Raw genomic sequence first — 26,236 nt, 5'->3', positions numbered from 1 at the left:
TATTCCTGCATTTGTTTTACTGAGGATAAGGTTATAAATAAGTCTACGGTTAGCCATATTATTAGTTTTACTGAGGTTACGTTTAGGAATAAGGTTTGGTTTAGGCATAGTTTAATGAGGTTACGTTTAGGAATACCAGGTGAATATCACCGGATTTCCCCCGGGGTGACTGTGACAACAGCGCATGCGTCTGCAATAATGCTATCAGGATCAGATTATTAGATATTATTATCAGATATTAGAAGTATATTGGGTACCAAATATACTTACCAAAGAAGTTTTACTCTGGGAAGCTTTTCAGACTCCTCCATTCATTGCACTGACCCGTGTGTGTGTGTGTGTGTGTGTGTGTGTGTGTGTGTGTGTGTGTGTGTGTGTGTGTGTGTGTGTGTGTGTGTGTGTGTGTGTGTGTATATATATATATATATATATATATATATATATATATACACACATATATATACACACACCGTATATCTAGGTGTGCCCTGGGATATTTTGGCTATACAGTAGGTGTGCCTTGGCACCAAAAAGATTGAGAAACACAATAATCAATATATCAACCAATAACTGTTATTGGTTGATATATTGATTCTTATACCAAACCTCCTCAATACCATCTGTGCTTATTACCAAGATGTTTTACTGTACCAATTCTTAATAGTTAAATATTGCAATAGAATCCCAATCAATTGTAATGAATTCTAAACAACTTCTTATCAGGTAACAACTACATATTCTTGTAACTCATGTCTTGCATTACCAATGGTGGCCAAATCAATCAACTACATGGCAGAAAACACAAGCATCACACATCCCACTACCCACTACATGCCTGACCTCGCAAAAAAAAAAAAACTCCCACAGACGTACAGGGACTGACCTGCTTCACATTGTCACCCGTCTACACATGACATCTTATGTCATACTTCCTTGTTTTTTTATACGTGGGGCCCACGTGGGGCGCTCTAACGAAACTTTGGGATCATCCAAGGAGTTTCTGAGAAGGAGAGGCCGGATGTCTCCAATGTTAACTCCTTGACTAAAAGCTTAATATCTCCATTTATTTTTAACGTGGTGGAAGTGAGCCGTTTACGGTCGGCGATCACTCTGCAATGGAGGATCGCGTTAGAAATATTATTGTTCCAGGCGTTAGTCGGGACCCTTCGCCGTCTCACACGCACGCTTTGTTTACATGCACTTCCGCGTCGGGGCTTCTACAGCACGAAACGTATCAACGTAAGTGGATGGAAGAATAGCAGGCACTGAACGTACAATATTTTAATAAACCTCTGGCACCTGATGTGTTAATATACCAACACACTAACATTTGTTTCATACTGGGTGTGTCTAAAGCCACACTCCTGTGTTTTTACATGAAGCTTCTTCAAACAGTAGTGTGTCATTTAAGTTTTTAGGCGGAGGCTCTCTTTAAACAGACTGACTGCCTCAAGTTATGGGGGGGAGGGGGGCATGTCTGTTACCTAACCTCACCTGAACAGAGAGAGAGAGAGAGAGAGAGAACGTGTTTGTTTCCACTTTGGTTTCAGCCAAACAAGTTCTAACAAGAGAGAGAATAAAGACAGATAAATATTGAATTTAAACAGAACCTCTCTCCAACACGCTTCACACACACACACACACACACACACACACACACACACACACACACACACACACACACACACACACACACACACACACACACACACACACACACACACACACACACACACACACACACACACACACACACACACACACACAGTAACAGCCTGAGAATGTAGTTCATTCAAAACCACACACACTAAATCATCTTAGTAAGTTTATTGTTGTCAGCTCTGCTCAGTGCTTTGTGAATGGATGAATGGATTCATAGAAAAACATATCAATTCAAATGTATCGACTTCATGGTTAGGTAGAGATGATTGTTTTATTTTTATGTGACCAATATAAGAGCAATTATGACAAGATGTATATTTAGTTGTTGTCATATCAAATAGGAAATGTATTTGTCTCTTCAGCAACTCTGCAGAGATGGTAAAGAAAGGGAACTTTGAAAGACTCTTTCAGACAAACATCATGTGACTAGATTTTTACAGCTAAAAAGTGAAGTGAGAAAAACTAATAAGGAACTGAAGCTCAACCATGTGAAGCCAACATGAAACTTGATCCAGTGTCATGAGTATTTTAAATGTTACATCATTGTTGCATTATTATTTGATGTGCATAAAAACTAATTCATAATCAATCTGTCCTTTATTATTCACCTTAAACTAGTGACTAATGAAGTCAGTTTTCTTTTAATTAAATGATTCACTTATTCTGTTTGCATTATTTGAATGATCAGTTATAAGACATACAAGTGGAGTTGATTTTCTCTTTACTAAAATACTTCTCACCAGTCATGATAAATGGTAAAGAAGTGGAGGCCCAACAAAATGTTGTCCACCCTTACATAGAGTACTCAGTGTAGTGTCTCAGTAAACTATAGGATCATAGAATACAGAGACAGTGTAGTGTCTCAGTAAACTATAGGATCATAGAATACAAAGACAGTGTAGTGTGTCAGTAAACTATAGGATCATAGAATACAGAGAGTCAGTGTAGTGTCTCAGTAAACTATAGGATCATAGAATACAGAGAGACAGTGTAGCGTCTCAGTAAACTATAGGATCATAGAATACAGAGAGACAGTGTAGTGTCTCAGTAAACTATAGGATCATAGAATACATAGAGACAGTGTAGTGTCTCAGTAAACTATAGGATCATAGAATACAGAGACCATGTAGTGTCTCAGTAAACTATAGGATCATAGAATACAGAGAGACAGTGTAGTGTCTCAGTAAACTATAGGATCATAGAATACAGAGACAGTGTAGTGTCTCAGTAAACTATAGGATCATAGAATACAGAGACAGTGTAGTGTCTCAGTAAACTATAGGATCATAGAATACAGAGAGACAGTGTAGTGTCTCAGTAAACTATAGGATCATAGAATACAGAGACAGTGTAGTGTCTCAGTAAACTATAGGATCATAGAATACAGAGGGACAGTGTAGTGTCTCAGTAAACTATAGGATCATAGAATACAGAGGGACAGTGTAGTCAGTGTCTCAGTAAACTATAGGATCATAGAATACAGAGACAGTGTAGTGTCTCAGTAAACTATAGGATCATAGAATACAGAGGGACAGTGTAGTGTCTCAGTAAACTATAGGATCATAGAATACAGAGGGACAGTGTAGTCAGTGTCTCAGTAAACTATAGGATCATAGAATACAGAGACAGCTAGTGTCTCAGTAAACTATAGGATCATAGAATACAGAGACAGTGTAGTTTCTCAGTAAACTATAGGATTATCAGTAAACTATTCATTTAAAATGTGAGACTGACAAGAACAGTGACCCACATTATGTGTTTTTAGACCTGATCGAGTTCTCAGACCAAAAAGCAGAGACAATAGAACACAGTATGTTAGCCTGTTTTTTAATAGGCATGGTTTTGATCATCACTACCTTAAAAAACATTTGATTGCATTCACAAGTGATGGCGCTAGTGTGATGTTGGGTAGAAAATCAGGTGTTGCCAAGAGATTATCAGAGCGCTACCTCAATATTATTATTTGGCACTTTCTTAACCATAGGCTGGAATTGGCTGTATCTGATGCAGTTAAAGATGTTGGTGGGGTTAATCACTTCCAGTCCTTTATGGATAAACTATACAGCCGGTCCCCACAGAATCAAAGAGAGCTTGCGGAGTGCGCACAAAAGCTCTTTAAAAGTCCTACAGGGTGTAGCTGCCCTTAGTCAACACAATTAACACTGCTGGCGTCCACAGGCGTCTCACCTCCGTGCCACCATTGTCACGCACGCACACACACACACACACACACACACACACACACACACACACACACACACACACACACACACACACACACACACACACACACACACACACACACACACACACACACAGTCTGAACAGGGCCAAAGCATCTGATCTCAACAAATATAAGCATGTATAAACACCTACCTACGTGGATGTACTAAGGAAAGATGCTGGTGCAGAAAGCACAAAGGAGCTGGCCACATGTATGGAGAACCAAGATGACTGGAGACGCTGATGGAGGGCTCGTCTGAGGACGACGAAGAGAGAGAGAACAGTAGGCAAGGTAAACACATACATATAATACAGAGAGACAGTGTAGTGTCTCAGTAAACTATAGGATCATAGAATACAGAGAGACAGTGTAGTGTCTCAGTAAACTATAGGATCATAGAATACAGAGAGACAGTGTAGTGTCTCAGTAAACTATAGGATCATAGAATACAGAGAGACAGTGTAGTGTCTCAGTAAACTATAGGATCATAGAATACAGAGAGACAGTGTAGTGTCTCAGTAAACTATAGGATCATAGAATACAGAGACAGTGTAGTGTCTCAGTAAACTATAGGATCATAGAATACAGAGACGGTGTAGTGTCTCAGTAAACTATAGGATCGTAGCATACAGAGACAGTGTAGTGTCTCAGTAAACTATAGGATGTACTAAGTCATGTGACGTATTTATGAGGGTTTATTGGATTAAAAAGTATGTTTTTCACCTCAGACGTTCTTTTTTTCCCTCTAAACCAAATCTCTTTGGTGAAAATAGCCGATCTACAAGCTCACAACGCATTGCAGCTCAACGGATAGTGAGCTTGTAGATCCACTATTTTCTGTGGACGTTCCACCCAGACGGGGGGGGGGGGGGGGTGAGAGAGAGAGAGAGAGAGAGAGAGAGAGAGAGAGAGAGAGAGAGAGAGAGAGAGAGAGAGAGAGAGAGAGAGAGAGAGAGAGCAAGAGCGAGAGACAGAGCGAGAGTGATAGAGAGAGAATGTGTTTGTCTCCACTTTGGTTTCAGCCAAACAAGTTCTAACAAGAGAGAGAATAAAGACACATGAATATTGCAATTAAACAACCTCTCTCCAACACGCTTCTCACACACACACACACACACACACACACACACACACACACACACACACACACACACACACACACACACACACACACACACACACACACACACACACACACACACACACACACACACACACACACACACACACACACACACACACACACACACAGTAGCAGCCTGAGAATGTAGTTCATTCAAAACCACACACACTAAATCATCAAAAGAGGAGGTAGTACCAGTTTCCCGGTAGACAGACGACCCCCCTCCCCTTTTTTGTATATATATATTTCTTTATTCATGCTTTTTTTGTACATAGTGGTATTTTTTCTCTGTATTTTTATGTTGATATTTGAACTGTTTGGTTGCTACTATATATGTCTATGAAATGAATACCAAGGACCCCAACGGAAACAAGTCCGCAAGGACTTTTTTGGCCGGACCTTTTAGACAAAAGTATTATAAATGTAACTGTGTTGTTTTACATTCTTTTGCCTAATAAAAATGTCAATCAATCAATCAATTAGTAAGTGTATTGTTGTCAGCTCTGCTCAGTGCTTTGTGAATGTATGAATGGATTAATAGAAAAACATATCAATTCAAATGTATCGACTTCATGGTTAGGTAGAGATGATTGATTTATTTTTATGTGACCAATATAAGAGCAATTATGACTAGATGTATATTTAGTTGTTGTCATGTCAAATAGGAAATGTATTTGTCTCTTCAGCAACTCTGCAGAGATGGTGAAGAAAGGGAACTTTGAAAGACTCTTTCAGACAAACCACACATCATGTGACTAGATTTTTACAGCTAAAAAGTGAAGTGAGAAAAACTAATAAGGAACTGAAGCTCAACCATGTGAAGCCAACATGAAACTTGATCCAGTGTCATGAGTATTTAAAATGTTACATCATTGTTGCATTATTATTTGATGTGCATAAAAACGAATTCATAATCAATCTGTCCTTTATTATTAACCCTTAAACTAGTGACTAATGAAGTCAGCTTTCTTTTAATTAAATGATTCACTTATTCTGTTTGCATTATTTGAATGATCAGTTATAAGACATACAAGTGGAGTTGATTTTCTCTTTGCTAAAATACTTCTCACCAGTCATGATAAATGGTAAAGAAGTGGAGGCCCAAAATGTTGTCCACCCTTACATAGAGTACTCAGTGTAGTGTCTCAGTAAACTATAGGATCATAGAATACAGAGACAGTGTAGTGTCTCAGTAAACTATAGGATCATAGAATACAGAGACAGTGTAGTGTCTCAGTAAACTATAGGATCATAGAATACAGAGACAGTGTGGCGTCTCAGTAAACTATAGGATCATAGAATACAGAGACCATGTAGTGTCTCAGTAAACTATAGGATCATAGAATACAGAGAGACAGTGTAGTGTCTCAGTAAACTATAGGATCATAGAATACAGAGAGACAGTGTAGTGTCTCAGTAAACTATAGGATCATAGAATACAGAGACAGTGTAGTTTCTCAGTAAACTATAGGATCATAGAATACAGAGAGACAGTGTAGTGTCTCAGTAAACTATAGGATCATAGAATACAGAGAGACAGTGTAGTGTCTCAGTAAACTATAGGATCATAGAATACAGAGAGACAGTGTAGTGTGTCAGTAAACTATAGGATCATAGAATACAGAGAGACAGTGTAGTGTGTCAGTAAACTATAGGATCATAGAATACAGAGACAGTGTAGTTTCTCAGTAAACTATAGGATCATAGAATACAGAGAGACAGTGTAGTGTCTCAGTAAACTATAGGATCATAGAATACAGAGAGACAGTGTAGTGTGTCAGTAAACTATAGGATCATAGAATACAGAGAGACAGTGTAGTGTCTCAGTAAACTAGGATCACAGGTAAACAATGAACGTAGCATCTGATAAAGATAAAGCAAGTAACAAAACCATGAGAACAAATGAACAAGGTATGTCTGCATGGTCGTCTTATACTATATAGCTCAAGGGCCACATATGCACGCACAAGCACAAGCACACAAGCACACACACACACACACACACACACACACACACACACACACACACACACACACACACACACACACACACACACACACACACACACACACACACACACACACACACACACACACACACACACACACACAGTCTGAACAGGGCCAAAGCATCTGATCTGGATGTACTAAGGAAAGATGCTGGTGCAGAAAACAGAAAGGAGCTGGCCACATATATGGAGAACAGAGATGACTGGAGACGCCGATGGAGGGCTCGTCTGAGGACAACGTAGAGAGAGAGAACGGTAGGCAATGTAAACACATACATAGAGTACAGAGAGACAGTGTAGTGTCTCAGTAAACTATAGGATCATAGAATACAGAGACAGTGTAGTGTCTCAGTAAACTATAGGATCATAGAATACAGAGACAGTGTAATGTCTCAGTAAGCTATAGGATCATAGAATACAGAGACAGTGTAGTGTCTCAGTAAACTATAGGATCATAGAATACAGAGACAGTGTAGTGTCTCAGTAAACTATAGGATCATAGAATACAGACACAGTGTAGTGTCTCAGTAAACTATAGGATCAGAGAATACAGAGAGACAGTGTAGTGTCTCAGTAAACTATAGGATCATAGAATACAGAGACAATGTAGTGTCTCAGTAAACTATAGGATCATAGAATACAGAGACAGTGTAGTGTCTCAGTAAACTATAGGATCATAGAATACAGAGACAGTGTAGTGTCTCAGTAAAGTATAGGATCATAGAATACAGACACAGTGTAGTGTCTCAGTAAACTATAGGATCATAGAATACAGAGAGACAATGTAGTGTCTCAGTAAACTATAGGATCATAGAATACAGAGACAGTGTAGTGTCTCAGTAAACTATAGGATCATAAAATACAGAGACAGTGTAGTGTCTCAGTAAACTATAGGATCATAGAATACAGAGAGACAGTGTAGTGTCTCAGTAAACTATAGGATCATAGAATACAGAGACAGTGTAGTGTCTCAGTAAACTATAGGATCATAGAATACAGACACAGTGTAGTGTCTCAGTAAACTATAGGATCATAGAATACAGACACAGTGTAGTGTCTCAGTAAACTATAGGATCATAGAATACAGAGAGACAGTGTAGTGTCTCAGTAAACTATAGGATCATAGAATACAGACACAGTGTAGTGTCTCAGTAAACTATAGGATCATAGAATACAGAGAGACAGTGTAGTGTCTCAGTAAACTATAGGATCATAGAATACAGAGACAGTGTAGTGTCTCAGTAAACTATAGGATCATAGAATACAGAGAGACAGTGTAGTGTCTCAGTAAACTATAGGATCATAGAATACAGAGAGACAGTGTAGTGTCTCAGTAAACTATAGGATCATAAAATACAGAGACAGTGTAGTGTCTCAGTAAACTATAGGATCATAGAATACAGAGACAGTGTAGTGTCTCAGTAAACTATAGGATCATAGAATACAGAGAGACAGTGTAGTGTCTCAGTAAACTATAGGATCATAAAATACAGAGACAGTGTAGTGTCTCAGTAAACTATAGGATCATAGAATACAGACACAGTGTAGTGTCTCAGTAAACTATAGGATCATAGAATACAGACACAGTGTAGTGTGTCAGTAAACTATAGGATCATAGAATACAGAGAGACAGTGTAGTGTCTCAGTAAACTATAGGATCATAGAATACAGAGACAGTGTAGTGTCTCAGAAAACTATAGGATCATAAAATACAGAGACAGTGTAGTGTCTCAGTAAACTATAGGATCATAGAATACAGACATAGTGTAGTGTCTCAGTAAACTATAGGATCATAGAATACAGAGACAGTGTAGTGTCTCAGTAAACTATAGGATCATAGAATACAGAGGGACAGTGTAGTGTCTCAGTAAACTATAGGATCATAGAATACAGAGACAGTGTAGTGTCTCAGTAAACTATAGGATCATAGAATACAGAGGGACAGTGTAGTGTCTCAGTAAACTATAGGATCATAGAATACAGAGACAGTGTAGTGTCTCAGTAAACTATAGGATCATAGAATACAGAGGGACAGTGTAGTGTCTCAGTAAACTATAGGATCATAGAATACAGAGACAGTGTAGTGTCTCAGTAAACTATAGGATTATCAGTAAACTATTCATTTAAAATGTGAGACTGACAAGAACAGTGACCCACATTATGTGTTTTTAGACCTGATCGAGTTCTCAGACCAAAAAGCAGAGACAATAGAACACAGTATGTTAGCCTGTTTTTTAATAGGCATGGTTTTGATGATCACCACCTTAAAAAACATTTGATTGCATTCTCAAGTGATGGCGCTAGTGTGATGTTGGGTAGAAAATCAGGTGTTGCCAAGAGATTATCAGAGCTCTACCTCAATATTATTATTTGGCACTTTCTTAACCATAGGCTGGAATTGGCTGTATCTGATGCAGTTAAAGATGTTGGTGGGGTTAATCACTTCCAGTCCTTTATGGATAAACTATACAGCCGGTCCCCACAGAATCAAAGAGAGCTGGCGGAGTGCGCACAAAAGCTCTTTAAAAGTCCTACAGGGTGTAGCTGCCCTTAGTCAACAAAATTAACAAACCAAAGCTACAAACATCTGCATTATTTCAAGTGGCGTGCTCATTACCGACAAGCAAGCGGTAGCGAACTGTTTTAACAGCTTTTTTACCACCATTGCAACCCAGTTGGTAAGCAAACTTCCTCAGCATTCAGGTTTGTACGGCTCTGACCACATCCTTGCTCACTATGTTAAACTAGGGGCTAAAAAATACTCTTTTTCATTCAAACCAGTAAATGCTGATGATGTGCAGAAAAAACTACTCGCCCTCCAGCCAAACAAGGCCACCGGCCTTGACAATATCCCCACCAGATTCCTCAGAGACGCAGCTACTGCTATTGCCCCCATAGTAGCCCAAATCACAAACCTATCCATCAGCCAGTGTCACGTCCCACAGGATTTCAAGTTGGCAAGAGTAATCCCTCTGCATAAAAAAGGAAGCAAATTAGAACCTGGCAACTATAGGCCTGTTTCCATCCTTTGTTCCATCTCAAAGGTTGTAGAGCGATTAATTCAAGAACAAATCAACAGCTACCTCAGCGAGCATAAACTGTTGTTTGAATTCCAATCGGGCTTCAGAACCTCCCATTCCACTGACACATGCCTACTGTATCTGACCGACTACATCAAACGTGAGGTAGACACGGGCAAATACTGCGGCATGGTCATGTTGGACCTCCAAAAAGCGTTCGACACTGTAAACCACTCAATTTTACTTGATAAGCTGAGGGCCATTGGTTTTGACTGCACATCACTAAACTGGATGAGATCTTACCTGGAGGGAAGAGAACAAGTGGTTGACATCAACGGAACCATGTCCTCATCCCTCCCGGTGAGCTGTGGGGTTCCTCAGGGCAGCATTCTAGGGCCGTTACTGTTTCTTCTATACATTAACGACATGAGTGCTGCCTGTAACTGCAAATTGTTCCTATTCGCTGATGACTCGGCACTCCTGATCTCGGGAGAGGACAAGTTGCAAGTTGAGGAGGCGCTCAGCTCCGAACTCTCAAAAATCCGTACTTGGCTTACCGATAACAAACTGTCACTACACCTTGGGAAAACTGAATCCATTCTCTTTGGGACCAAACATTCCCTCAGACAGATGGATGTAAATGATTTCAAGGTCAAAGTCGATGACACAATTATCTCTAGCAAAGAAGAGATTACCTATTTGGGTTGTGTACTTGACAAATACCTGACAGGTGAAAGCATGGCTACAAAGGTGGTCAAAAGAGTAAACCAGATAACCAAATTTATGGGCAGAGTTTCCTCTTTTGTCAACCCTCAGGCTTTCAGGACCCTCTCTGGGGCCCTGATTCAACCACTTTTTGACTATGCTTGCACCTCCTGGTACTCCAACACCTCAGTGTCACTGAAGACTAAGCTTCAAACCTCCCAAAACAAATTGATTCGGCTACTCCTCGGATTGGGGCCCATGACCCACCTTTCTCCCACCCATTTTGCCAGCCTAGGCTGGCTCAGGGTGGAAGACAGGGTTAAACAACTAAAAATGGGACTGGCCTTCAAAATTGTAAATGCAAATTTGCCCGATATGCCCCCTATTCCCGCATATCTGAGTAAATACCTCCAAAAGGTTAGCGACACCCACAGTCACAATACCAGAGGGAGCGTTAACAACAATTTGGTACCACCCACCCATAAAACAAACATGGGGAAATTCTCCTTCTACAGCACTGCCACCCAGGATTGGAATAGTCTAACTCCATCCCTCAAAAAATGCAGTTCGCTGGGCTCATTTAAAAGAGCCTTAAAAAATCACCTTTCAGGAGGCCAAAGGAGGAGGTAGTACCATTTTCCCGTTAGACAGCAGACCCTCCCCGCCTGTTCTTGTACATCTTTTTTTTTCCCCTCTTTTTTTGTTTGTTTGTTGTACATAGTGTTATTTTATTTTTTTTGCTGTTTATATTGTAATGATATTTGAACTGTGGTGCCACTATATATGCCTATGAATTAAATACCAAGGCCCTCATTGGAAACAAGTCCGCAAGGACTTTTATGAACGGACCTGTTAGACAAAGTATTTTAAATGTAACTGTGCTGTTTTACATTTTTTTGCCTAATAAAATATTCAATCAATCAATCAAAACACTGCTGGCGTCCACAGGCGTCTCACCTCCGTGCCACCATTGTCACGCACGCGCACGCACACAGACACAGACACAGACACACACACACACACACATACATACACACACACACACACACACACACACACAGTCTGAACAGGGCCAAAGCATCTGATCTCAACAAAGATAAGCATGTATAAACACCTACCTACGTGGATGTACTAAGGAAAGATGCTGGTGCAGAAAGCACAAAGGAGCTGGCCAGATGTATGGAGAACCGAGATGACTGGAGACGCCGATGGAGGGCTCGTCTGAGGACAACGAAGAGAGAGAGAACAGTAGGCAAGGTAAACACATACATATAATACAGAGAGACAGTGTAGTGTCTCAGTAAACTATAGGATCATAGAATACAGAGACAGTGTAGTGTCTCAGTAAACTATAGGATCATAGAATACAGAGACAGTGTAGTGTCTCAGTAAACTATAGGATCATAGAATACAGAGAGACAGTGTAGTGTCTCAGTAAACTATAGGATCATAGAATACAGAGAGACAGTGTAGTGTCTCAGTAAACTATAGGATCATAGAATACAGAGAGACAGTGTAGCGTCTCAGTAAACTATAGGATCATAGAATACAAATACCATGTAGTGTCTCAGTAAACTATAGGATCATAGAATACAGAGACAGTGTAGTGTCTCAGTAAACTATAGGATCATATAATACATAGAGACAGTGTAGCGTCTCAGTAAACTATAGGATCATATAATACATAGAGACAGTGTAGTGTCTCAGTAAACTATAGGATCATAGAATACAGAGAGACAGTGTAGTGTCTCAGTAAACTATAGGATCATATAATACATAGAGACAGTGTAGCGTCTCAGTAAACTATAGGATCATAGAATACAGAGACAGTGTAGTGTCTCAGTAAACTATAGGATCATAGAATACAGAGACAGTGTAGCGTTTCAGTAAACTATAGGATCATAGAATACAGAGAGACAGTGTAGTGTCTCAGTAAACTAGGATCATAGAATACAGAGACACAGTGTAGTGTCTCAGTAAACTATAGGATCATAGAATACAAAGACAGTGTAGTGTCTCAGTAAACTATAGGATCATAGAATACAAAGACAGTGTAGTGTCTCAGTAAACTATAGGATCATAGAATACAGATTGATTGATTGATGTAGTTTATTTAGAAAGACATGAGAATAGTACATGACAGTACATAACAGTACATGGAAGTACAAATTCACAATACAAGGTCTACTAAACTGGAATCCCTCATTAAGCATTACGCTTGTTTAAGATGAGAACCCCATGCACACAAATCATGATGAAATATAAGAGGCAGGCAGATATACACACTACTATACAGAATGTCATACAATCAGCTTTCAGGTTACTGGTATGACGAAAGAAAAAAAATATATATATATATATACAAAAGAGGAAAATGAAGGAGGGGGGGGAGGGTAGGGAGGGGTAGGTTAAGACTTAGACAGGGGCCATTTTCGAATTGCAGCCTCCTGAAGGTGTATCTTTAGGGCAGTTTTGAAAGTGAGTAGGGTTTTACACTCCTTTACTCCTTTTGGTAGGGCATTCCACATTTTTGCTGAATAGCATGAGAACGAGTTCATACAGAGACAGTGTAGTGTCTCAGTAAACTAGGATCATAGAATACAGAGAGACAGTGTAGTGTGTCAGTAAACTATAGGATCATAGAATACAGAGAGACAGTGTAGTGTCTCAGTAAACTATAGGATCATAGAATACAGAGAGACAGTGTAGTGTCTCAGTAAACTATAGGATCATAGAATACAGAGAGACAGTGTAGTGTCTCAGTAAACTATATGATCATAGAATACAGAGACAGTGTAGTGTCTCAGTAAACTAGGATCATAGAATACAGAGAGACAGTGTAGTGTCTCAGTAAACTATAGGATCATAGAATACAGAGAGACAGTGTAGTGTCTCAGTAAACTAGGATCACAGGTAAACAATGAACGTAGCATCTGATAAAGATAAAACAAGTAACAAAACCATGAGAACAAATGAACAAGGTATGTCTGCATGGTCGTCTTATACTATATAGCTCAAGGGCCACATATGCACGCACAAGCACAAGCACACAAGCACACACACACACACACACACACACAGTCTGAACAGGGCCAAAGCATCTGATCTCAACAAAGATAAGCATGTATAAAGACTTACCTACGAGGATGTACTAAGGAAAGATGCTGGTGCAGAAAACAGAAAGGAGCTGGTCACATGTATGGAGAACCGAGATGACTGGAGACGCCGATGGAGGGCTCGTCTGAGGACAACGTAGAGAGAGAGAACAGTAGGCAAGGTAAACACATACATAGAATACAGAGAGACAGTATAGTGTCTCAGTAAACTATAGGATCATAGAATACAGAGACCATGTAGTGTCTCAGTAAACTATAGGATCATAGAATACAGAGACAGTGTAGTGTCTCAGTAAACTATAGGATCATATAATACAGAGAGACAGTGTAGTGTCTCAGTAAACTATAGGATCATAAAATACAAAGAGACAGTGTAGTGTCTCAGTAAACTATAGGATCATAGAATACAAAGAGACAGTGTAGTGTCTCAGTAAACTATAGGATCATAGAATACAGAGAGACAGTGTAGTGTCTCAGTAAACTATAGGATCATAAAATACAGAGACAGTGTAGTGTCTCAGTAAACTATAGGATCATAGAATACAGACACAGTGTAGTGTCTCAGTAAACTATAGGATCATAGAATACAGAGAGACAGTGTAGTGTCTCAGTAAACTATAGGATCATAGAATACAGAGACAGTGTAGTTTCTCAGTAAACTATAGGATCATAGAATACAGAGAGACAGTGTAGTGTCTCAGTAAACTATAGGATCATAAAATACAGAGACAGTGTATTGTCTCAGTAAACTATAGGATCATAGAATACAAAGACCATGTAGTGTCTCAGTAAACTATAGGATCTTAGAATACAGAGACAGTGTAGTGTCTCAGTAAACTATAAGATCATATAATAGATAGAGACAGTGTAGCGTCTCAGTAAACTATAGGATCATAGAATACAAAGAGACAGTGTGTCTCAGTAAACTATAGGATCATAGAAAACAGAGAGACAGTGTAGTGTCTCAGTAAACTTTAGGATCATAGAATACAGAGACAGTGTAGTGTCTCAGTAAACTATAGGATCATAAAATACAAAGAGACAGTGTAGTGTCTCAGTAAACTATAGGATCATAGAATACAAAGAGACAGTGTAGTGTCTCAGTAAACTATAGGATCATAGAATACAGAGAGACAGTGTAGTGTCTCAGTAAACTATAGGATCATAAAATACAGAGACAGTGTAGTGTCTCAGTAAACTATAGGATCATAGAATACAGACACAGTGTAGTGTCTCAGTAAACTATAGGATCATAGAATACAGAGAGACAGTGTAGTGTCTCAGTAAACTATAGGATCATAGAATACAGAGACAGTGTAGTTTCTCAGTAAACTATAGGATCATAGAATACAGAGAGACAGTGTAGTGTCTCAGTAAACTATAGGATCATAAAATACAGAGACAGTGTATTGTCTCAGTAAACTATAGGATCATAGAATACAAAGACCATGTAGTGTCTCAGTAAACTATAGGATCTTAGAATACAGAGACAGTGTAGTGTCTCAGTAAACTATAAGATCATATAATAGATAGAGACAGTGTAGCGTCTCAGTAAACTATAGGATCATAGAATACAGAGACAGTGTAGTGTCTCAGTAAACTATAGGATCATAGAATACAGAGACAGTGTAGCGTCTCAGTAAACTATAGGATCATAGAATACAGAGAGACAGTGTAGTGTCTCAGTAAATTATAGGATCATAGAATACAGAGAGACAGTGTAGTGTCTCAGTAAACTAGGATCATAGAATACAGAGAGACAGTGTAGTGTCTCAGTAAACTATAGGATCATAGAATACAAAGACAGTGTAGTGTCTCAGTAAACTATAGGATCATAGAATACAAAGACAGTCTAGTGTCTCAGTAAACTATAGGATCATAGAATACAGAGAGACAGTGTAGTGTCTCAGTAAACTATAGGATCATAGAATACAGAGACAGTGTAGTGTCTCAGTAAACTATAGGATCATAGAATACAGAGAGACAGTGTAGTGTCTCAGTAAACTATAGGATCATAAAATACAGAGACAGTGTAGTGTCTCAGTAAACTATAGGATCATAGAATACAGAGAGACATTGTAGTGTCTCAGTAAACTATAGGATCATAGAATACAGACACAGTGTAGTGTCTCAGTAAACTATAAGATCATAGAATACAGAGAGACAGTGTAGTGTCTCAGTAAACTATAGGATCATAGAATACAGAGACAGTGTAGTTTCTCAGTACACTATAGGATCATAAAATACAGAGACAGTGTAGTGTCTCAGTAAACTATAGGATCATAAAATACATAGACAGTGTAGTGTCTCAGTAAACTATAGGATCATAGAATACAGAGAGACAGTGTAGTGTCTCAGTAAACTATAGGATCATAGAATACAGAGACAGTGTAGTGTCTCAGTAAACTATAGGATCATAGAATACAGAGACAGTGTAGTGTCTCAGTAAACTATAGGATCATAGAATACAGAGACATTGTAGTGTCTCAGTAAACTATAGGATCATAGAATACAGAGACAGTGTAGTGTCTCAGTAAACTATAGGATCATAGAATACAGAGACAGTGTAGTGTCTCAGTAAACTATAGGATCATAGAATACAGAGACAGTGTAGTGTCTCAGTAAACTATAGGATCATAGAATACAGAGACAGTGTAGTGTCTCAGTAAACTATAGGATCATAGAATACAGAGACATTGTAGCGTCTCAGTAAACTATAGGATCATAGAATACAGAGACATTGTAGTGTCTCAGTAAACTATAGGATCATAGAATACAGACACAGTGTATAGTGTCTCAGTAAACTATAGGTTCATATAATACAGAGACAGTGTAGTGTCTCAGTAAATTTAGAGGATCATAGAATACAGAGAGACAGGGTAGTGTCTCAGTAAACTATAGGATCATAGAATACATAAAGACAGTGTAGTGTCTCAGTAAACTATAGGATCATAGAATACAGAGACATTGTAGTGTCTCAGTAAACTATAGGATCATAGAATACAGAGACAGTGTAGTGTCTCAGAAAATTTAGAGGATCATAGAATACAGAGAGACAATGTAGTGTCTCAGTAAACTATAGGATCATAGAATACAGAGAGACAATGTAGTGTCTCAGTAAACTATAGGATCATAGAATACATAAAGACAGTGTAGTGTCTCAGTAAACTATAGGATCATAGAATACATAAAGACAGTGTAGTGTCTCAGTAAACTATAGGATCATAGAATACAGAGAGAAAGTGTAGTGTCTCAGTAAACTATAGGATCATAGAATACAGAGAGACAATGTAGTGTCTCAGTAAACTATAGGATCATAGAACACAGAGACAGTGTAGTGTCTCAGTAAACTATAGGATCATAGCAAACAGAGACAGTGTAGTGTCTCAGTAAACTATAGGATGTACTAAGTCATGTGACGTATTTATGAGGGTTTATTGGAATAAAAAGTATGTTTTTCAGCTCAGACGTTCTTTTTTTCCCTCTAAACCAAATCTCTTTGGTGAAAATAGCCGATCTACAAGCTCACAACGCATTGCAGCTCGACGGATAGTGAGCTTGTAGATCCACTATTTTCTGTGGATGTTCCACCCAGACGGGGGGGGGGGGGGTTGAGAGAGAGAGAGGGAGAGAGAGAGAGAGAGAGAGAGAGCAAGAGCGAGAGACAGAGCGCGAGTGATAGAGAGAGAATGTGTTTGTCTCCACTTTGGTTTCAGCCAAACAAGTTCTAACAAGAGAGAGAATAAAGACACATGAATATTGCAATTAAACAACCTCTCTCCAACACGCTTCACACACACACACACACACACACACACACACACACACACACACACACACACACACACACACACACACACACACACACACACACACACACACACACACACACACACACACACACACACACACACACACACACACACACACACACACACACACACACACACACACACACACACACACACACACACGCAGCCTGAGAATGTAGTTCATTCAAAACCACACACACTAAATCATCTTAGTAAGTTTATTGTTGTCAGCTCTGCTCAGTGCTTTGTGAATGGATGAATGGATTCATAGAAAAACATATCAATTCAAATGTATCGACTTCATGGTTAGGTAGAGATGATTGTTTTGTTTTTATGTGACCAATATAAGAGCAATTATGACAAGATGTATATTTAGTTGTTGTCATGTCAAATAGGACATGCATTTGTCTCTTCAGCAACTCTGCAGAGATGGTGAAGAAAGGGAACTTTGAAAGACTCTTTCAGACAAACATCATGTGACTAGATTTTTACAGCTAAAAAGTGAAGTGAGAAAAACTAATAAGGAACTGAAGCTCAACCATGTGAAGCCAACATGAAACTTGATCCAGTGTCATGAGTATTTTAAATGTTACATCATTGTTGCATTATTATTTGATGTGCATAAAAACGAATTCATAATCAATCTGTCCTTTATTATTAACCTTAAACTAGTGACTAATGAAGTCAGTTTTATTTTAATTAAATGATTCACTTATTCTGTTTGCATTATTTGAATTATCAATTATAAGACATAAAAGTGGAGTTGATTTTGTCTTTGCTAAAATAATTCTCACCAGTCATGATAAATGGTAAAGAAGTGGAGGCCCAAAATGTTGTCCACCCTTACATAGAGTACTCAGTGTAGTGTCTCAGTAAACTATAGGATCATAGAATACAGAGACAGTGTAGTGTCTCAGTAAACTATAGGATCATAGAATACAGAGACAGTGTAGTGTCTCAGTAAACTATAGGATCATAGAATACAGAGACAGTGTAGTGTCTCAGTAAACTATAGGATCATAGAATACAGAGACAGTGTAGTGTCTCAGTAAACTATAGGATCATAGAATACAGAGACAGTGTAGTGTCTCAGTAAACTATAGGATCATAGAATACAGAGACAGTGTAGTGTCTCAGTAAACTATAGGATCATAGAATACAGAGACAGTGTAGTGTCTCAGTAAACTATACGATCATAGAATACAGAGACAGTGTAGTGTCTCAGTAAACTATAGGATCATAGAATACATAAAGACAGTGTAGTGTCTCAGTAAACTATAGGATCATAGAATACATAAAGACAGTGTAGTGTCTCAGTAAACTATAGGATCATAGAATACAGAGACAGTGTAGTGTCTCAGTAAACTATAGGATCATAGAATACAGAGAGACAGTGTAGTGTCTCAGTAAACTATAGGATCATAGAATACAGAGACAGTATAGTGTCTCAGTAAACTATAGGATCATAGAATACAGAGAGACAGTGTAGTGCCTCAGTAAACTATAGGATCATAGAATACAGAGAGACAGTGTAGTGTCTCAGTAAACTATAGGATCATAGAATACAGAGAGACAGTGTAGTGTCTCAGTAAACTATAGGATCATAGAATACAGAGAGACAGTGTAGTCACTACACTGTCTCTCTGTATTCTATGATCCTATAGTTTACTGAGACACTACACTGTCTCTGTATTCTATGATCCTATAGTTTACTGAGACACTACACTGTCTCTGTATTCTATGATCCTATAGTTTACTGAGACACTACACTGTAGTGTCTCAGTAAACTATAGGATCATAGAATACAGAGACAGTGTAGTGTCTCAGTAAACTATAGGATCATAGAATACAGAGACAGTGTAGTTTCTCAGTAAACTATAGGATTATCAGTAAACTATTCATTTAAAATGTGAGACTGACAAGAACAGTGACCCACATTATGTGTTTTTAGACCTGATCGAGTTCTTAGACCAAAAAGCAGAGACAATAGAACACAGTATGTTAGCCTGTTTTTTAATAGACCGCCGAAGTCTGACGTCATTTACACATCCTTTGTTTGTCTACCTGGTTTGCAGTTTTCCACCCCCGTTCTGAATCCCATAGACGTATTGAATATCGCGTCAAATAAGAACTGTGTTCCAAAAATAAACACATGACCCCGGCGGGTTGACTCTTATGGATATGAAGCATCAACTGACGGTGAGAAAACGCTAATGTTACTTCCGCCGAATTAGTTACATTTTCGCCAGAAACAGACTGTATCAAATATAAGTGACTGACTATCATAAACGATACAGAACCTCCTCCCTGACAATAACGCCGACACGCAGTGTTTATTTTTGGACCACAATTCTTATATGAGACGATTCTAAGATGACCCAATGTTATTCTCCATAGAGAAATTACTTCCGCAAACCTGGGGATGAACGAGTGACGTCAGGACTTCGGTGCTCTATAGGCATGGTTTTGATCATCACTACCTTAAAAAACATTTGATTGCATTCACAAGTGATGGCGCTAGTGTGATGTTGGGTAGAAAATCAGGTGTTGCCAAGAGATTATCAGAGCGCTACCTCGATATTATTATTTGGCACTTTCTTAACCATAGGCTGGAATTGGCTGTATCAATTAAAGATGTTGGTGGGGTTAATCACTTCCAGTCCTTTATGGATAAACTATACAGCCGGTCCCCACAGAATCAAAGAGAGCTTGCGGAGAGCACACAAGCTCTTTAAAAGTCCCACAGGGTGTAGCTGCCCTTAGTCAACACAATTAACACTGCTGGCGTCCACAGGCGTCTCACCTCCGTGCCACCATTGTCACACACACACACACACACACACACACACACACACACACACACACACACACACACACACACACACACACACACACACACACACACACACACACACACACACACACACACACACACACACACACACACACACACACACACACACACACACACACACACAGTCTGAACAGGGCCAAAGCATCTGATCACAACAAAGATAAGCATGTATAAACACCTACCTATGTGGATGTAGGAAAGATGCTGGTGCAGAAAGCACAAAGGAGCTGGAGATGTATGGAGAACCGAGATGACTGGAGACGCCGATGGAGGGCTCGTCTGAGGACGACGTAGAGAGAGAGAACAGTAGGCAAGGTAAACACATACATATAATACAGAGAGACAGTGTAGTGTCTCAGTAAACTATAGGATCATAGAATAAAGAAAGAGACAGTGTAGTGTCTCAGTAAACTATAGGATCATAGAATACAGAGACAGTGTAATGTCTCAGTAAACTATAGGATCATAGAATACAGAGTCAGTGTAGTGTCTCAGTAAACTATAGGATCATAGAATACAGAGACAGTGTAGTGTCTCAGTAAACTATAGGATCATAGAATACAGAGACAGTGTAGTGTCTCAGTAAACTATAGGATCATAGAATACAGAGACAGTGTAGTGTCTCAGTAAACTATAGGATGTACTAAGTCATGTGACGTATTTATGAGGGTTTATTGGAATAAAAAGTATGTTTTTCAGCTCAGACGTTCTTTTTTTCCCTCTAAACCAAATCTCTTTGGTGAAAATAGCCGATCTACAAACTCACAACGCATTGCAGCTCGACGGATAGTGAGCTTGTAGATCCACTATTTTCTGTGGACGTTCCACCCAGACGGGGGGGGGGGGGGTGAGAGAGAGAGAGAGAGAGAGAGAGAGAGAGAGAGAGAGAGAGAGAGAGAGAGAGAGAGAGAGAGAGACAGAGCGAGAGTGATAGAGAGAGAATGTGTTTGTCTCACCTGTGATCCTAAACTAGGATCACAGGTAAACAATGAACGTAGCATCTGATAAAGATAAAACAAGTAACAAAACCATGAGAACAAATGAACAAGGTATGTCTGCATGGTCGTCTTATACTATATAGCTCAAGGGCCACATTTGCAAGCACAAGCACAAGCACACGAGCACACGCGCACACACACACACAGTCTGAACAGGGCCAAAGCATCTGATCTGGATGTACTAAGGAAAGATGCTGGTGCAGAAAACAGAAAGGAGCTGGCCACATGTATGGAGAACCGAGATGACTGGAGACGCCGATGGAGGGCTCGTCTGAGGACGACGAAGAGAGAGAGAACAGTAGGCAAGGTAAACACATACATATAATACAGAGAGACAGTGTAGTGTCTCAGTAAACTATAAGATCGTAGAATACAGAGAGACAGTGTAGTGTCTCAGTAAACTATAGGATCATAGAATACAGAGACAGTGTAGCGTCTCAGTAAACTATAGGATCATAGAATACAGAGACCATGTAGTGTCTCAGTAAACTATAGGATCATAGAATACATAGAGACAGTGTAGCGTCTCAATAAACTATAGGATCATATAATACATAGAGACAGTGTAGCGTCTCAGTAAACTATAGGATCATAGAATACAGAGACATTGTAGTGTCTCAGTAAACTATAGGATCATAGAATACAGAGACATTGTAGTGTCTCAGTAAACTATAGGATCATAGAATACAGAGACATTGTAGTGTCTCAGTAAATTATAGGATCATAGAATACAGAGAGACAGTGTAGTGTCTCAGTAAACTATAGGATCATAGCATACAGAGACAGTGTAGTGTCTCAGTAAACTATAGGATGTAGGCTACTAAGTCATGTGACGTATTTATGAGGGTTTATTGGAATAAAAAGTATGTTTTTCAGCTCAGACGTTCTTTTTCCCCCTCTAAACCAAATCTCTTCGGTGAAAATAGCCGATCTACAAGCTCACAACGCATTGCAGCTCGACGGATAGTGAGCTTGTAGATCCACTATTTTCTGTGGACGTTCCACACAGACGGGGGGGGGGGGGGGGGATCATAGAATACAGAGACAGTGTAGTGTCTCAGTAAACTATAGGATCGTATAATACATAGAGACAGTGTAGTGTCTCAGTAAACTATAGGATCGTATAATACATAGAGACAGTGTAGTGTCTCAGTAAACTATAGGATCATAGAATACAGAGAGACAGTGTAGTGTCTCAGTAAACTATAGGATCATAGAATACAGAGAGACAGTGTAGTGTCTCAGTAAACTATAGGATCATATAATACATAGAGACAGTGTAGTGTCTCAGTAAACTATAGGATCATAGAATACAGAGACAGTGTAGTGTCTCAGTAAACTAGGATCATAGAATACAGAGACAGTGTAGTGTCTCAGTAAACTATAGGATCATAGAATACAGAGAGACAGTGTAGTGTCTCAGTAAACTATAGGATCATAGAATACAGAGACAATGTAGTGTCTCAGTAAACTATAGGATCATAGAATACAGAGAGACAGTGTAGTGTCTCAGTAAACTATAGGATCATATAATACATAGAGACAGTGTAGTGTCTCAGTAAACTATAGGATCATAGAATACAGAGACAGTGTAGTGTCTCAGTAAACTAGGATCATAGAATACAGAGACAGTGTAGTGTCTCAGTAAACTATAGGATCATAGAATACAGAGAGACAGTGTAGTGTCTCAGTAAACTATAGGATCATAGAATACAGAGACAATGTAGTGTCTCAGTAAACTATAGGATCATAGAATACAGAGAGACAGTGTAGTGTCTCAGTAAACTATAGGATCATAAAATACAGAGACAGTGTAGTCTCTCAGTAAAATATACGATGAACTAAGTCATGTGACGTATTTATGAGGGTTTATTGGAATAAAAAGTAGTTTTTTCAGCTCAGACGTTCTTTTTTTCCCTCTAAACCAAATCTCTTCGGTGAAAATAGCCGATCTACAAGCTCACAACGCATTGCAGCTCGACGGATAGTGAGCTTGTAGATCCACTATTTTCTGTGGACGTTCCACCCAGACGGGGGTGGGGGGGGGGGTGAGAGAGAGAGAGGGAGAGAGAGAGAGAGAGAGAGAGACAGAGCGCGAGTGATAGAGAGAGAATGTGTTTATCTCCACTTTGGTTTCAGCCAAACAAGTTCTAACAAGAGAGAGAATAAAGACAGATGAATATTGCAATTAAACAACCTCTCTCCAACACGCTTCACACACACACACACACACACACACACACACACACACACACACACACACACACACACACACACACACACACACACACACACACACACACACACACACACAGCAGCCTGAGAATGTAGTTCATTCAAAACCACACACACTAAATCATCTTAGTAAGTTTATTGTTGTCAGCTCTGCTCAGTGCTTTGTGAATGGATGAATGGATTCATAGAAAAGCATATCAATTCAAATGTATCGACTTCATGGTTAGGTAGAGATGATTGTTTTGTTTTGATGTGACCAATATAAGAGCAATTATGACAAGATGTATATTTAGTTGTTGTCATGTCAAATAGGAAATGCATTTGTCTCTTCAGCAACTCTGCAGAGATGGTGAAGAAAGGGAACTTTGAAAGACTCTTTCAGACAAACATCATGTGACTAGATTTTTACAGCTAAAAAGTGAAGTGAGAAAAACTAATAAGGAACTGAAGCTCAACCATGTGAAGCCAACATGAAACTTGATCCAGTGTCATGAGTATTTTAAATGTTACATCATTGTTGCATTATTATTTGATGTGCATAAAAACTAATTCATAATCAATCTGTCCTTTATTATTAACCTTAAACTAGTGACTAATGTAGTCAAGTTTTATTTTAATTAAATGATTCACTTATTCTGTTTGCATTATTTGAATGATCAGTTATAAGACATAAAAGTGGAGTTGATTTTCTCTTTGCTAAAATACTTCTCACCAGTCATGATAAATGGTAAAGAAGTGGAGGCCCAACAAAATGTTGTCCACCCTTAGATAAAGTACTCAGTGTAGTGTCTCAGTAAGCTATAGGATCATAGAATACAGAGACAGTGTAGTGTCTCAGTAAACTATAGGATCATAGAATACAGAGAGACAGTGTAGTGTCTCAGTAAACTATAGGATCATAGAATACAGAGAGACAGTGTAGTGTCTCAGTAAACTATAGGATCATAGAATACAGAGAGACAGTGTAGTGTCTCAGTAAACTAGGATCACAGGTAAACAATGAACGTAGCATCTGATAAAGATAAAACAAGTGACAAAACCTTGAAAACAAATGAACAAGGTATGTCTGCATGGTCGTCTTATACTATATAGCTCAAGGGCCACATACGCACGCACAAGCACAAGCACACGAGCACACGCACACACACACAGTCTGAACAGGGCCAAAGCATCTGATCTCAACAAAGATAAGCATGTATAAAGACTTACCTACGAGGATGTACTAAGGAAAGATGCTGGTGCAGAAAGCACAAAGGAGCTGGCCAGATGTATGGAGAACCGAGATGACTGGAGACGCCGATGGAGGGCTCGTCTGAGGACGACATAGAGAGAGAGAGAACAGTAGGCAAGGTTAACAGAAACATATAATACAGAGAGACAGTGTAGTGTCTCAGTAAACTATAGGATCATAGAATACAGAGAGACAGTGTAGCGTCTCAGTAAACTATAGGATCATAGAATACAGAGAGACAGTGTAGTGTCTCAGTAAACTATAGGATCATAGAATACAGAGACAGTGTAGTGTCTCAGTAAACTATAGGATCATATAATACATAGACAGCGTAGTGTCTCAGTAAACTATAGGATCATAGAATACAGAGAGACAATGTAGTGTCTCAGTAAACTATAGGATCATAGAATACAGAGACAGTTTAGTGTCTCAGTAAACTATAGGATCATAGAATACAGAGACAGTGTAGCGTCTCAGTAAACTATAGGATCATAGAATACAGAGAGAGAGTGTAGTGTCTCAGTAAACTATAGGATCATAGAATACAGAGACAGTGTAGCGTCTCAGTAAACTATAGGATCATAGAATACAGAGAGACAGTCTAGTGTCTCAGTAAACTATAGGATCATAGAATACAGAGAGACAGTGTAGTGTCTCAGTAAACTATAGGATCATAGAATACAGAGACAGTGTAGTGTCTCAGTAAACTATAGGATCATAGAATACAGAGAGACAGTGTAGTGTCTCAGTAAACTATAGGATCATAGAATACAGAGACTGTAGTTTCTCAGTAAACTATAGGATCATAGAATACAGAGACAGTGTAGTGTCTCAGTAAACTATAGGATCATAGAATACAGAGAGACAGTTTAGTGTCTCAGTAAACTATAGGATCATAGAATACAGAGAGACAGTTTAGTGTCTCAGTAAACTATAGGATCATAGAATACAGAGACAGTGTAGTGTCTCAGTAAACTATAGGATCATAGAATACAGAAAGACAGTGTAGTTTCTCAGTAAACTATAGGATCATAGAATACAGAGAGACAGTGTAGTGTCTCAGTAAACTATAGGATCATAAAATACAGAGACAGTGTAGTGTCTCAGTAAACTATAGGATCATAAAATACAGAGACAGTGTAGTTTCTCAATAAACTATAGGATTATCAGTAAACTATACATTTAAAATGTGAGACTGACAAGAACAGTGACCCACATTATGTGTTTTTAGACCTGATCGAGTTCTC

General features: G+C 38.9%; 1 protein-coding gene and 1 long non-coding RNA gene across 3 annotated transcripts in view; both read right to left on the bottom strand.

The window, feature by feature from the left end:
- LOC308081377 (NLR family CARD domain-containing protein 3-like) overlaps positions 1-26,236 on the bottom strand; it is a 182,029-nt gene that overhangs the window by 45,009 nt on the left and 110,784 nt on the right. The gene's annotated exons all lie outside the window — the stretch shown is intronic.
- Positions 7,147-26,236, bottom strand: part of LOC308081381 — a 25,201-nt gene continuing 6,111 nt past the window's right edge. The window contains exons 2-6 of one of the 2 annotated variants that reach the window (XR_013932840.1): positions 24,968-25,070; positions 20,708-20,804; positions 13,882-13,984; positions 11,862-11,964; positions 7,147-7,246 (exon numbers count right to left, since the gene is read on the bottom strand). This is a non-coding gene — a long non-coding RNA (uncharacterized lncRNA). Of the gene's footprint in view, positions 7,247-11,861; positions 11,965-13,881; positions 13,985-20,707; positions 20,805-21,696; positions 21,795-24,967; positions 25,071-26,236 lie in introns of those variants that run through there. The other variant, XR_013932841.1, reaches the window with a different exon arrangement.

The sequence above is a fragment of the Gymnoscopelus braueri genome, assembly GCF_963280865.1.
Source record: "Gymnoscopelus braueri genome assembly, contig: SCAFFOLD_42, whole genome shotgun sequence".
Taxonomy (NCBI): Eukaryota; Metazoa; Chordata; class Actinopteri; order Myctophiformes; family Myctophidae; genus Gymnoscopelus; species Gymnoscopelus braueri.
This window is presented reverse-complemented; position numbering and strand designations above follow the sequence as displayed.